At 37.4% G+C, this 15726-nt stretch overlaps 1 protein-coding gene and 1 long non-coding RNA gene across 4 annotated transcripts in view; one reads left to right on the top strand and one right to left on the bottom strand.

The window, feature by feature from the left end:
* The window catches only part of ADGRA1 (adhesion G protein-coupled receptor A1), a 397321-nt gene that overhangs the window by 140093 nt on the left and 241502 nt on the right, over positions 1 to 15726 (bottom strand). The window lies entirely within an intron of this gene.
* The window catches only part of LOC117676758 (uncharacterized), an 82527-nt gene continuing 77871 nt past the window's right edge, over positions 11071 to 15726 (top strand). Inside the window, exons 1-2 of one of the 2 annotated variants that reach the window (XR_015728350.1) lie at positions 11071 to 13960; positions 15653 to 15722. This is a non-coding gene — a long non-coding RNA (uncharacterized LOC117676758). Of the gene's footprint in view, positions 13961 to 15580; positions 15723 to 15726 lie in introns of those variants that run through there. The other variant, XR_004594504.3, reaches the window with a different exon arrangement.

Genomic DNA, 15726 nt, shown 5'->3' with positions numbered 1-15726 from the left:
CACACACACACACACACACACACACCAGAGGTGGGTTTCAGCAGGTTCTCACCAGTTCTGGAGAACCGGTAGCGGAAATTTTGACTAGTACAGAGAACCGGTACTAAAAATTCTGATTGGCCCCGCCTGCATCTATTCTCTGCCTCCCAAGTCCCAGCTGATCGGGAAGAAATGGAGACTTTACAGTATCCTTCCTCTGCCATGCCCACCAAGCCACACCCACAGAACTGGTAGTAAAAAATTTTGAAATCCACCACTGACACACACCACATAAACCTGAAAAAGATCTAGTCCTTCAGTGACCCACATAAAAAAAAAATGCCCTGATGAGCCAATTCCCCAAACTTGTACATCATCTTGCCCTCTGAATGCTGGAAAAGCAATTCACACATTTAATACTTAACTAATCATGCAACTGGTCACTAAATACTAGATAGTCATTTTATCTTCTCTGTCCCTGAAGCAGCATTCCAAATTTCCCCCAAAGACTCTGAAACTGGAGGGTCATCTGGAGTAATATATCATGAAAAATTGGAAAACAATTACACTGGATTACAAATAGAAATAGCAATAGCATTAAGGCTTATATGATACACCATACGCTTTACAGTAATCCCTGGGCAGTTTACAATGTAAGCATTATATGTACATTGCCCCCAATATCTATATCCTCATTTAACTGATCACAGAAGGATGGAAGGCTGAGTCAACCTTGAGCCCCATCAGGATTGAACTTCTGGCTGTGGGCAGAGTTAGCCTGCAATACTGTATTCTAACCACTGTGCCACTAGGGCTCCTAGGCAATAATTAAGCCTATAATAAATATTCTTTGCCTGTATTCTTCACAGTTGATACTTAAACACTAATAAAATTTTAAAAGGCATATCAGAAAGACTTTGCCAATTGAAATAAAAATACACTGAAATAAAATGAAGGTTAAATTGGGTGCTAAATTAGTTTCATATAAAAAACAACTGTAAAAATATCCACGTCAATCTCAAGGGAGACACTATGAAAAAAACCAGGGAATCATCCATAAACGAAAGGTTGATTTTCTTATTCAGCCTTTCTACTCCAACATCTGCTTTGAGTGTTAGATGTCCCTCCATGGGTCAATCACCTACTCAGAAAAGAATTAGAAAGCAGTATATTATACATTTTTAAATTTGTATATTAATTTGAGGCTTTCTCAGGTTGCACAAATACCATCCTGTATTAGCAGATTGAGCGGTTCAACTCTTTTATATGCAGACAATATTGAAATCATGCCTGTCTGCCTGCCTGCCTGTCTGTCAAGTGGGAATGAAAAAGGCACTGGCCACTTTTTATTTCAAAGAAAAACTTGTACTAAAGCACCAGAAAGCTAATGTTTTAATATTTGCACAGATCGAACGTAAAATCCATAGTTGTTAAATTAATTGGAATTCTACTGAACTGGTACATACTTATTACATCTTGTATACTAGATCTCACTGTCCTGGAGAGAACAGCAGAATTGCTGTACTAAGATTCTACCATCAAAGCAGAGCACCTTTTCCACCTGTAGCCTTTTCTCAACATCTGTATTTTCTCAGCATCTGTATTGTTCCCCCTTTGTACCCCTTTTACAAAGCTTGACATTCTTTAAGCTGTTCAGTCTGAATTGAGTAAAACTATTTTTTTTATTGAAAAGTTTTGTAAGAAATAGAAACATTTTCACCCCCCCCACCCCTTCTTCCCCTCCCTCCCCCCCACCCCCCTCTTAATTTATTTATTTATTTATTTTATTTTATTTTATTTTAAATTTTTATACCGCCCTTCTCCCTGAGGACTCAGGGCGGTGTACAGCCAAAATTAAAAAACATGCAATACAAATATTAAAAAACAATTAAAAGATATATAAATTTGGCCCAATTAAAACTCACTACTGATTAAAACATTTAAAATTTTATTCTTAAGCCAACCCGGCTTGCTTGAAAAAATGGGTTTTAAGGGCACGGTGGAAGGCACTGAGGTCTTGGATTCTCCTTATCTCTGGAGGCAGCTGATTCCAGAGGGTAGGTGCCCCCACAGAGAAGGCCCTCCCCCTGGGGGTCACCAGCCTGCACTGTTTGGCTGATGGCACCCCGAGGAGGCCCTCTCTGTGGGAGCACACGGGTCGATGGGAGGTCGTCGGTAGCAGCAGGCGGTCTCGAAGATAGCTAGGCCCTATGCCATGGTTCACAATTTATCCTATGAGCTGATGTACCAAATAAAACAACACAAAACATGAAGATGATAGTCAACATTTTACCAGCTCTCAAGGCCCATAAATATAGGCCTGTGGGTAGGTGCACACCGAAGTTCTAACCATGAGATCATAAAAGGGGCAATCACAGCCCTATCATAAGCAGGAGGAAGACATCCATCAGTTCTGTCAAAGAACATTCTGAGGAAGGAGAAGATAAGAGAACAAAGCCTAGGATGAAAAATTATTGGCATAACGGAAGACAAGGAGAAAGACATTTCTCAGAAATGACAGTGTAAGGCACTTGGCCTTAACAAACAAGAAGACAAAAGGAGACAACCGAATGACTTTCTTATTGCTTATTCTGGTCACAAATTCCCATCGAGGAGAAGAAATCAGGTCTGTCAAGTTAAAAATCTCAAAATGCTGGGAGCTGAACTGAAAGAAGCAGCAGGAAAAACTTTAAGGAAAAAAAAAACATAACCTCCCAGTGATCTCTGACTGGAGAAAGCATGTCAGTTCCTATTGTTTGGGTCACTCTAGGAGAAATAATCTGGATGGAAGTAAAAAAAAGCTATTTGGAACTAGGTTGTAATTAGGGAAGTATCCTTGGTTAAGGTAATAAGAGAAATGGGAACCGATACTAGGAAATATTAGGCTGCATTCAGATTTTTTTCAGAATGAATGAATATCCTTCTAGCAGGTTGCACTAACAAATAGTTGACAAGTACTAGCAGACTTCCTTGAACACATACCACAACTAGGCCCCAAGCAGAAGCCCTTGGATTTCACTGTTGTGGATGAGTAGGAACAAGATTAGTCCCAATGGAAAAAAAGCTTACAGTAATAGAATGACCCCTGAAGGATGCAACCCAATGACATCTCAATATTCATAATATAGAAATAGTAAAAAAAACTTTTTAAAAAGTTATTTAGAACCATTATCCTCTAGTATATCTTACAGCATCAGTATCCACATCATCATGTAGCAGGGATATAGACAAGCACATAGGGAGAAAGAGATTAAGAGAGGGCAGGACCACTTCTCAAATTAATATATAATCGGGAATGTAGTTTCTTGGAGATCTGCATTATTATTATTATTATTATTATTATTTTTCATATTTGTATACCGCCCTACTCCCGAAGGACTCAGGGCAGTGAACAGCCAAAATAAAATACACAGATATACAAAGGTTAAAAACTATTAAAAACAGATTAAATAATTTAGGCTCAAAAAATTAAAACATCCAATTTATCTAAAAAACATTTTAAACCCAATTTAAAAGCCAATTTAGAAGGGAGAGTTAGGCCAGACCAGCCTGTTGGAATAAAAATGTTTTTAGGGCCCGGCGGAAGATGCATAAACATACACCAGCCATATTCTCACCCTATTTTTGAAATCGCTCTCACAACAGAGTTTACGACAACTCACCACAGCCAATTCACCACAGGATAACTCGCCACGGGACAACTTGCCATGGGACAAGAGTTACACTAATATCAAAGAAATGGTGGGATAGAATCATTAAAGAAAGGATGCCAAAGGAGGGATAAAATGAAATGTAAATGACAAAAATTAAAATATTGTTTAAAATTTTAAATAATTAAATTGAATTGTTGAATTGTCCCACAAGAAGTTGTCGTGTGGAGAGTTGGCCATGTTGACTTGTGCCATGTTGAGTTGGCTGTGGTGAATTGGCTGCGGCGAATTGGCCATGGCGAGTTGATTGTGGTGAGTTGTCCCATTTTGCTCATGTTCACATAAACCTCCACACGCTATTTTCCCTGCTCGCAAATTAAGTTTATAAAAGCTTGATTACAATATGGGACAAGAAAAATAACTGAAGTCCAACATATAGTTCTCCATCTGACAGAGACTGCAACCAGGGTGTGCAATTTTTAGGCTAGATAGCCAATCCAGATATAACCCTGCAAAAGAGATGTTTTTTCCTGCCTATTTTATGATCATACCCATACTATAATGTAAAATTATACTTACCCAGACCAACATATAACTAACAAGATCAGCTTTGTAAGCATCTTTCTCTCCAAATTCTATTTTCTACTGTTCTTAATTAGTATTAATGACTTCACTCCTCTGAAACTTCACTAAATTAATTAATTGGACACAGATGATCATCAGAAATATGACCTCTGAAGCCTGACCTAAAATTAACACTAAAGAAAAATCCATTGTTTATGGATTATGAACTGGAGTGTGTGTGTGAGAGAGAGGGGGAGGAAGGGAGGGACGGAATGAGAAATTAGGCACATTAAAAAAAAAACAAGCATCTAAAAATAGAATTTATTCAAAACATACAGACTGTGAAAGACAAGGTAAAAATTGGTATGCACAATTTTAAAAAGTATATATAAAATAAATTTCACAAGTGATACGTGTTGAATGCAATGAAAATCCAGCACAGAATAAAACCCTACACATTGCCCTACATATTCTTAATTTGTTGAGGAAGAGAAGCTGAACGAGAAGGTATTGCTTGAAAATAAAATTAAGTTCACTCACTCTGCCTTCTAACTCCTCTATATTCTGATAATTACCAAAGCTTTAACCTCATCAAAAAATAGTATATAATACCTAATACCATCATTAACTTGCAGGCATGCCTATGACCATGCTGTAAATCAAAGTAATTGTTGACATTAGTTCTTATGTTAATGCATCACAGAAATCAAGAATTAAATTAAAAATATATGAAGAAATATATCTACAGTATATGGATGTAATATCCTTAGAGAAGAGGAAAAGCCTTTATTTTGTTTCTTTGTAAACACAGCATTTGACACAAGAGCAATATTCAATAATTAATGGACAAAATGTAATCCCAAATCCCAGAACCTCTGGAGAAGCCACAGCATTTTTCACAAAGCACTTCACCTTGATAGTACTGAACTGGCTCTCTTTCAGTCACAGCTGGCTGACTACTTAATAAAGACAATCTAGGTCAGTTGCTACTTGTTCCTCTAGCTTTGTGTGATGCATTTACACATGCCCAAGAGCTTCACTGCTACTACCATAGGCAACTAATATCACTTCACATTTAAGATGAATCCTGTAGATATGCAGAAGTTCACAAAACCAAGGAAAGCAGCAGGTAAAAGAAAAGGAGAACAAGTTTCTTCTTTGTACTTATGTTAATCTGATGTACATAGTTACTCATTTAAATGCAGATTTAAGCCAATATTTAAAATCCCAACAACAAACTGAATATGGAAAGCTACAATCAGCAGGGTTTGGATTAGATGACATCCAAGATATCTTTTGGTTCTTACAGTTCTAGGATTCTATCTAATGTCTCACCGATAAGTTGAATAAAGATGAGCTATTGTTGTGTAATATCATTAGACTAGACATATAATATGCTTATTTTATTAACCACATGAATTCGACATGTAATAACATTTCTATTTCATATTTAATTCTAAACGTTAAAAAGTTAATGTGGGATTTGCAGGAATCAGAGCACATTGAGATAACTGATTTATAATTTGGCGTGACAGTGACAAATTGTATAACTACCAGAGGATCATAGGCAGGAAAATAGTTTCTCAAAATACTGAAATAAAACACAACGTTATTTTTTAATTGCTGCCAGGCATAAAATGTACTGATGGTTTCAAAACGAAACTATCTTTCTTAAGGCATCAAGTTATGAGGAAGAAGGAAGTTTAATTAGCGCACTATGAAGAAAAGAATGTATTGCCTAATATTCTAAAAAGTATTTTCTAATTAAGTGAAGGCAGAGGTGGGACTGTCTGCCCCAAATTTGCTCTGTGTGGCTCATTCGTGTTATTCAAAATCATTCAGAATGTTACTACACTCTGAATTAATGTGGCTAATCGATTTAACCTAATGACAATGTACTTTGTACGAACACAAAAGTCCAATAAGCAATTGCAACACCAGGAGTGGGGGATATACATTTTGCTGCTATGATTGTTTCTCAATTCTATGTGGGTAATATTCATAATTTGTTCTATATTAAAAGATGACAAATTCAGGAAGGAGGGAAAGGAAATGTAGTTTCTTCCCAAAGGCAATATGCCAATGTAAGATACTATGAAGAAAATGGTAAGTATTTTTATAAACAGCCCTTCAAAATAGAATTTCAAAGAGCATCTGCTCCTACTCTTCATTAAGAGAGAGCCAGTTTGGTATGGTGGTTAGGACACCAGGAGAGAAACCAGGAGACTATGCATTCTAGTCCCATTTTAGGCACAAAGCCAGCTGGATGTCTTTGGGCCAGCTGGCTTTGTGCCAGTGCATCTCTCTCAAACTTAGGAAGGCGGCAAGCGCAAACCATTTCTGAAAAATCTTGTCATGAGAAGTACAGGGACTAATCCAAGCAGTCACCAGGAATGAAGACTGACTGGGAAGCATCAAAAGTGAAGTCTTCAATAATGTACTATTAAACATTTTTCTAGTAGAGAAATAAGTAAGTGATTACTATTTGAAGGTTTATATGGAGAATTAGAACATTTGTGTTTGTTCTATAAAGAAGATTGTTGTTGAGGTTCTAGGAGGACACTGAATAAAGCTAGACTCTCCAACTATAATTCATATGCCCAATTTTTTCTGAAGAAGTATGGTTCTGCCTGAATTGTATTTTGGTCAATGAAAAAGTATTCAAAATCCAATTTGGTTTTCTAGCTTTCCTCAAATACAGAAATGCATAAATGGTTTTGGCTATTATCTAGCAGTTGGGGCTTGATTTTACCCAATATTTGCCTTTCATCCCTCCTAAATAATGGTGAAGAGGGGTTATACAATAATTTAAAAAAAAAGAATTACAAGTGCTTGCAATCTCCATTACTATCAGTTCCTGTTCTGCTGGAGTCCATTTTTTTTGTGACTCAGGCTGATCCATTCCCACTGAAACCAGATTGGATTTCAATTTATATACTTATTTGTAACAGAATAACAGTGTTGGAAGAGACCTTGGAAGTCTTGTACTCCCTGTGAAATCACTCTGAAAATTGTGGGGCTCTTGAGATAGAGAAAATTGCCAAAAATTGAAGTTTACTGAAGGACTATTTTCCATACTCACTTCACCTCACTTCCCTTGCCTTACTCCTTCTGAATCCAAGCCTTAACATACATAAAACAATAATCTGATGAAAGCTTTGAGGACAATAGTGTGTATCAAAGGAGCTACAAGTTCTACTCGGCTCACATCATGAGGGGGAAAATGAGGAGAAGTAGCTTTTGTTCCATCTCCATTACTTATTGTTCCTACTGGAAGGATTGCATCTTCCACTTCAGGGCATTTTTGATGGTAATTGAATGGATCCAACATCTTTCTCAACTTCAACTAACATGTTTTTTGGAAAGTAAATTTTTCTCTTTACTGATTATATCACATCTGTACTACATCAGAATAAAAACTCTATCTAGCCCACCATTTTTGTTTCCATAGTGCCAGTAGGAATTCCATAAGGAGAATGTGGATGCTCGGCATCCTTTGTTATGCAACAATTCATATACCAATCCTGCCACCCAATGGACTAACAACTAGTTGTAGTTTTCTGGAGAGAATGGGTATGGTAGGGAACCTAGGAAAGGCAAACACTAGAGCAGTGTTTCTCAACCTTGGCAACTTTAAGGTGTAGACTTCATCTCCCAGAATTGCTGGGCAAACATGCTGGCTGGGAACTCTGAGAGTTGAAGTCCACACATCTTAAAGTTGTGAGGCAGCTAATGAAAATACTTTCTTCTCAGTGCAGAGATGCATTAAGATTAGCCATCAGAATTACTAGTAATTGTTTATGTTCAGTTTTGAAATGATATTTTGGAAACAAACAAAATAACAGTGAAAATATATACTAGATGTTTTTGTGATTAAAAAAAGATTTTACAATAAAAATATCTACCTTTGTCACTTGTCTCTGAGAATTAGCAGCTGCAAACAGATTAAAAGATATCCTCTTTTAATAGGATAGTTTATGAAGTGAAATGCAGCATTTAAAAAAAGTATTATTGAAATAGTAAGCAATCTCCTAAATGGCAATTGTAATTAATTAAACTGATTATAGCCTGACTGGAGGTTTATGATATTTAATAAGAAAATGTGATACCTCACTGCTCGAACATTTTCTACATGTTATAATCTTAAATAACAGTGATAGGAAAGTAGTAATTTTCTTTTTATGTTAGCTTCTAAGTGGATTTGCCAACTATTGGAGGAATAACTGATTAAACCCACATTACAAGACACCCAAAGTTTTTACCTGTTCAAAATAGTGTGTTATGTTCCACATGAATAGTCAACAGCCAAGTTTCTAAATTATGTTTCTGAGTCTTCATAGTTCTACAGATTGAATACTCCAAAGGAAATGAATAAAACCAAGCAGAACTCTTCAGATGTTTCTCCTTTATATAGGATAACATTTCATGAACCATATTTTAGAGTAGTTTCAAGATTGTTACCTGGGAATCTGGGTAAAATTCTTTCACTAGTCTAGTTTGGTACTGTACTGTGTTAACTAATAGAAGAGAATATATGTAGCTCATGGTTGAATTTTAGTGGTCTCTGAACAGACTCTTGCAGACATTTTGTTACCTGACTAGGTAACATCTTCAGTGCTAGAAGAGAATGGGGTTAACTTGCCCTGTCAATCTAAAAAGGAAATAAAAAATCTAGAATACCTCCTCACCAGCAATCAACACTCAGATAAGTAGGGATTAACAGCAGACAATCAAGCATCCTAATAAAGGAACTCCTACAGAGAAAACAATGCCCCCACCAACACTAGACAAGTAATGAAACTTCTGCATGTAAACAACCAAGTTCACAGAGCACCAAGAACCTCATATATTAGGATGCCATAACTACTTAGTAATATTTTCACAATTATATGTATCAATTTGTTTTGGCATAATTATGTCATCATACTTCTTAACCTCTCTTTAACTCTCCAGGACTTTTGCTGAAGTCTATATTAACAAGTTTTAAAATCACATTTTGTGTAGTTTACTATATAGGTGATTATCAGATTGGTTTCAGGTTCCCCAAACTTTCAGGAGAGCTACATCCTACTCTTCTGTTCATTTAAAAAATGCATTAAATATGATAATTAAAACAGTAAAAATGGTAAAATAACAGACATATCATAACTTCAGTGTCTCTCCATCTTTGTCAAAATCTTAATATGTAAAATATATACTAGAGGTTCCAGGTAGTTGAAGCTGAAAACTAACAACTTTAGTTCTATAACAATTTTTGTGATAAAATAAGTTCTTTGCTTTAAACTTAGTTAAACGTCTTGGTTTCCAATCTAGTACATACCGTAGTTCACTTGAGACAGCACAGCATAAAAGGGAAGAGGGAGAACGTGGTTCAAAGGAAATGAAGGCGGCTTTAAAGGAGGTTAGGGCTTGCACTCATTAGTTATGATCACATTTTTGTGCTAATCCTCATCATTTGCTGAATAACTTGTTATTATAAATTAATTATACAAGAGTATATTTAGGAAATTAAAATTAAAATCAAGCTATGTAACGTGATATAACTCAGTGTGCTGGGCTTGTTAATCAAAAGAAAATTAATCATAGCACAGTCAGAAAATACTTTTCCACAGTTCAGTCTTCCATAAATACTAATGTAAAGAACCTTATTACTGATTAGACATTTCATTTCAAAGTGCCAACAGGGATGGGGGGGAAATTGTTCCATGACTACAGGTTATGACCCAGATCTCCACTTTGAAATTGTGTTTTAAACATTCATCAGAAATTAGAGTTGAATTGTACATCCAAAAGTTTCTTCATTTTAAAACACATCTAATAACTCTTACAGATTTCTCAGTCCTAGGGAGGTCACTGTTCCTCAGATGGGAGGGTGTGAATCCCTTCTTTTGAAATGGGACCCTGGAGTTCAGTCAAGACTGTTGATCACGTACCTCTCCCCCAGCTGCATGGCCTCAGCCCTGCCCGCACTACTAGATGTCTTAGCCGAACTGGCGGTGGAACTCCCCAACCTTTTGGTTATGGGAGATTTCAACCTGCCGTCGGCTGGTGAGACATCTGAGTTGGTGCGGGAGTTCATGATCTCCATGACAGCCATGGACCTAACTCAGATTGTACAGGGCCCAACTCATATTGGAGGACACACACTCGACCTGATTTTTCTCTACGGATATCAACCCTCTGTCATGGACCCATCATTCCCTCCTTAGGCTTGACTTTCCCACTGCCATCCCCCGTCGCAGGGGTGCGGAACTGGTAAGATGGTTCCACCCCATGCGCCTGATGGAACCCGAAAGGTTCCTGATGAAGCTTGGGTCATTTCCCACCTCCTTAGCCCACAATTCATCCGAGGCCCTTGTCGCGGCCTGCGAACAGGCTGCGGTGGGGGCCCTGGATCGAATCGCGCCTTTCCGGCCTCTGATCCGACGCAGATCCCGGGCGGCTCCTTGGTTCACTGAGGAGCTCAGAGAAATGAAGCATCGGAAAAGACGCCTGGAGGGTGGTTGGAGATCCTCCCAATCTGAGTCCGACCGAACACAACTAAGAACCCATATTAGGTCTTATCTTGTGGCGATGGAAGTGGCAAAACATAACTATTTCGCCACTCTCATTGCATCTGCAGAAAACCACCCAGCAGCCCTGTTTAGAGTGACCCACTCCCTCTTTAATCAGGGAGTGAGGGAGGACCCCTTGCAGGGCCGTGCTGAGGATTTTGCACAGTTTCTGCAAGATAAAATCACTCAGATTCGGACTGGGTTGGACTCCGACTGGACAGAGTCCATTGAGGTGACGGGGGCTAGTCTTGGTGGAGACATCTGGGTTGAGTTTGAGCCTGTTTTGCTGGATTACGTGGACAGGATTATGGGTAGGCTGGGGTCCTCCACATGTTTATTGGATCCTTGTCCCTCCTGGCTAGTTTCGGCAGCCAGAGAAGTGACTAGAGACTGGATCCAGGCTGTTGTCAATGCTTCGTTAAAGGAAGGGGTCTTCCCCGCTGCACTCAAAGAGGCGGTGGTTCGACCCCTCCTTAAGAAGCCTAACCTAGACCCTGAGGTTCTTAACAATTACCGTCCAGTCTCCAACCTTCGTTTTTTAGCGAAGGTTGTTGAGTCCGTGGTGGCACAGCAATAAAATTAAACTAATAAAAATAAGAGGATCACAAGGATAATAAATATGCCAGCCTCAGGGGGGAAAATGAACAATAAATCAGCATACAGTATCAAATGTTCTCTATTGCCATTAAAAGAGACCAGTGAGAGTATATTTCCTTAGAAAGAAGTTTCAGAATTGAAAAGGGCCTGAGCTTATGTACCCACCAGCTTTATTTTTGATTATAAATGCAAGTTAGTAGCAGATTTGTCCAGAAGAAGCAATCCTTCATTTAGCTCTGGCCCAAGCCATTTACACTTTTATAAGTTAAAGTTGGAACAATGAACTAAATTATTAATCAAAGCCAGCATATTTTTTCACAGACCAATTAAATATCATGTACAAAGCACATTTCTCACCAACTCTCGCTCCTATATTTTCACCTAACTGTACTCGCTGAGATCTTTTAAAAAGAATAAATCGTAACAGAATATAAATCAGAGCATTAGTTTGAAATGGAAGCAATTCATCATTAGCCACTGTAGCCAATTTTCTTTCCATTATAAAAGGTAGAGTTGCTATACAAGACAAAGGTGAGCAAATGCGTTCTTGCCCCATGAAGGGTGGGGCATACTTGATTTTTTTTTGAAGGATATCCTACTTACTTTTGAACTTCTGTAGCCTATTCTACAATTCTTAGATTAATAGATACTAATGGATTCCAGAGTATTGAGGAATGCAGCTATCATTACAATGAAGATCTACCTATAGGTAGTCCTTGCTTAACTATGGTAATTAAGACTGCCAACTAAGTGACACCGTCACAACCAAAGAAACCAAAGATGGCAGTTGTGGCAATTCCGGTCAAGTGAATTCTACATGATTAAGTGCCGTCTCATGTGATCACCATTTGCAACTTCCTGCTGGTTTCCCTTTTGACTTTGCTCCTTAGAAATTGCAGTGAAAGTTGAAAATATCAATCACATGACCATGCGAACCTGCAATCATTGTAATTGAGATGTTGGGGAACTTGGCATTCAGAAATAGCATTACTAAGGAGAAAGGATCAGAAGCAATGATACCAGATACTGGACAAGAGGAGAAACGTCCAGAGGGCCATCTTGATCATTTGGCCCTGAATGTCACTTTCTCCCAATCTATCATTGTCCCTTATCAGTGATCGAATGAATTAGGGCACTTCCTTCCTTGGCCTGGCTTTATATTCATAGGATATTTCATTCTTTACACCACAAAACTTTTATATCCCAACATATATATTTATACATTCTCCAGAAAACCAGAGAGCTCTCTTGCACCGTGGAAGCAGTCCTGAGATGTTTCTTCCAATACGGATTCTCTTTGACCGTGTCATTTGTTTGGAATGCCTGACAACTGCTTTATGTGTGGCTCTGTTTGTGAAACATCCAATGATTGGTGGCATGGAAAACATCCAGCAGACCCTCTAGTTCCTTTGAGAACCAGCAATGATAACTTTCTCTCCCTCTTCTTTTCTTCAAGGTCAAACTGGCTGCCATTCTAGCCTGTAAATTCCCCAATCAAGCGAATGACTCTCATGTCATCAATTATATTCAAGAGAGCTTGAGTGAGACCCCTCCCAACACCTTTCAGGACCTCTTCAAAAAGCAACAAATTTTAATTTGGTCAGCAGTTATCCAGAATCTTGGATGTTGCTGAGGACTACTTAGAATAAAACCATGCTATTCATACTGTATAAGAAATTAAATATGTCCAAAGAACATATCACAACAGGCCCCAGAATTATTTTCTTCATTATTTAAGAGTGTGGTTATTTCTTAGTCAAAACCATGGAAACGTTTAACTGAAATGAATATAAACATCTTCCTTTAAGTATCAGGAATGCAAATATAAATCCTAGATTGGAATTAGTTTGTGTGAAAGAAAATATCTGAGTAGTTGTCATGCAAAAAAAGAAAGTGAAAAATGCTTTGTATTCTTTCATTCCAGAGTTTGAATAAATGAGTGGAAATGCCAATAAATCAAATTTTAGCTTCTCTGAAGCATTAGGAAAAAATGTATCGGTGATAAAAGTTGTTTGCCAGTTGAGGAAGTTAAAACCAGAGGCTGAAATAAAAAAACGGATTTTTTTTTAGAATGAGACGCTGAAAATTTAATATGGCATTGAAGCAATAGTTGATCCACCAATAAGACATTTGATGTCATAATTTTGGGCATCAGCGTCTTTAAATCTCTCCTTCAGCTTCAGTATTTCATTTTATCATGGATAATCATAAAAAATCCTAATAACAGGTTACTAGTCCTCTCCCCATTCTAGGGGAGAGATAGAGAATGAACTACTGTTTCTCTGATTAATTATTATTAACTAGATTTCTAGTACTGCAGATCAGAAAACCACTAGAATCAGATGATTATGCCTTTAAATAAAAAAAAACAAAGCTAATTCAAATGTTAAATTATGTAGCATGGTTCCAAATTTTATAGAGCCTTGTCTCATAATAAAATGTTAATGTTTATTGAGAATATTTTCTGGGTGAAGTAAATTATGTGGCTTGGTTCCCAAAGCTAGCAATGATGCTTGAGTCCGTGATCCTAGAGCTTATGACATTTATCTGATTCATGATTCTCCATTACAGGTGTTTACTGTATCTATAGCCGCAAGATTGGAACCAGCCTTGGAGGTAAACAAAACAACACTGCTCAGTTGTTTTATATTTCTGAGAGTAAATAGCACAGAACTGGCATTGTTTCTAATTTTCAGTTCATAGGTTTTCTAGGAGCCATGATATCTTATTCAGGAACACGTCTTACATACCTGCCAGATATGAGCTATAAATCTTCTGTTTTCCCTTTTTCTACCATTGACTATCTGAGACTCAAGCATCTCTTTTCCTTCATCTTTCCTACAGACTATCTTTTTAAAAGAGAAACATTCGTTGCATGATGGAAAACCTTGTAGAACACAAATTTCATAGTGTGAAGCTCGTAGATTACAATTTTTATTATTTTTGTAGCCCCAGGCCTTAAAACTCTTTTCCCTAGTTTATAAGCTTCATACATTGCCTCTGCCCCAATTCCAATGACTATCTTCTGCTTCTTCAGCAGATCACAATTTGCTGCTCCAACTATCTATGATTTTCTTTTCTTTTCTTCACCCGACCCTATAAAATTCCATTTTATTTTCTCCCCTTGGCAGATGATGAGCTTCTAGGAAGGGACTCCTATAGTACAAGACATATGAAAATGCAGGACACTCTTCAACAAGTATTTTAGTACATTTAGTACATTTAGTACATTGGCTGAATTTTTTTTAAAAAAAAAATTTGATTTATATGCCGCCCTTCTCCGGAGACTCAGGGTGGTCTACAATGCGCTAAGCAATAGCCTTCATTCTTTTGTATATTTATACAAAGTCAGCTTATTGCCCCCACAGTTGGGTCCACAATTTACCTACCTTAGAAAGGATGGAAGGCTGAGTCAACCTTGAGCCTTGGCGAGATTCGAACCTGCAGTAATTGCAGGCAGCTGGTCTTAATAACCAGCTTAATAACAGGGTGCCTTAGACCACTGTACTACCAATTGCCTGCTTATATGTGACTTGATTTACTTCAAGGGTACATTGTCATCAATAAGGTAGTGAGAGCCAGTTTGGTCTGGTGGTTAAGGCACCAGGTTAGAAACTGGAAGAGCATGAGTTCAGGTCCTGCCTTAGCCATGAAAGTCAGTTGGGTGACCTTGTTGTTGGGAAAATAGAAGGAGGGAGGTGTGTTGGGATATATTTGCCACCTTGAATTATTTGTAAAAATAGTAAATGTGGGATAAAAATCAATTTCTTCCTGGTTGCATATTGTTATAATGTTGTAGAATTATCTATTACTTAGATGACTAGCATTTAATACTAATACTTGCCAGAATAATAATTCAATGTGGCATATTGTCATATGGAATTGGTATCTTATGTGCTTATTTTCTGCATAAAATGATTCTTTGAAAAATATGACTACCAACCAAATATGTTCCTCATACTTTCAAAGTTATGGTACAATATAAATAACAATCTACCATGCAAATTAAATCAATCAATTTTTGTTTACTGTTTATAAACTCAAGAAAACCCATTGTATTCGTTTTTCCTGATTAACAGCAACAGATCCCCTCATTCTTTAATTTTAATCAACAGCATGGATTAGACTAAAATGAAATCCTTGTGATTCAAGTATTTCAAGTCATATTAAAAATGGGACGGAAATTAAGGCTGACCAACATAGTGGTATCTGGAGATTTTTCTATTTTTAATGCTGTCAAGAAGATTTCGTTATTTATTCTGGCTATGTGGTCTAAACAGTTTTTGTTTTCTTGTTTTTGCCTCGCAGATCTTCAATCACATTTGCATTAGGTTTAGTGGATTCCCATAGACTTCAATTCTTCACACACTTTTCAAAGGTTT

Source organism: Pantherophis guttatus, chromosome 6 (genome assembly GCF_059756535.1).
Source record: "Pantherophis guttatus breed Tessera chromosome 6, ASM5975653v1, whole genome shotgun sequence".
NCBI classification, from domain to species: domain Eukaryota; kingdom Metazoa; phylum Chordata; class Lepidosauria; order Squamata; family Colubridae; genus Pantherophis; species Pantherophis guttatus.
Note: the sequence above shows the minus strand (reverse complement) of the source record. Positions and strands in the feature narration are given on the sequence as shown.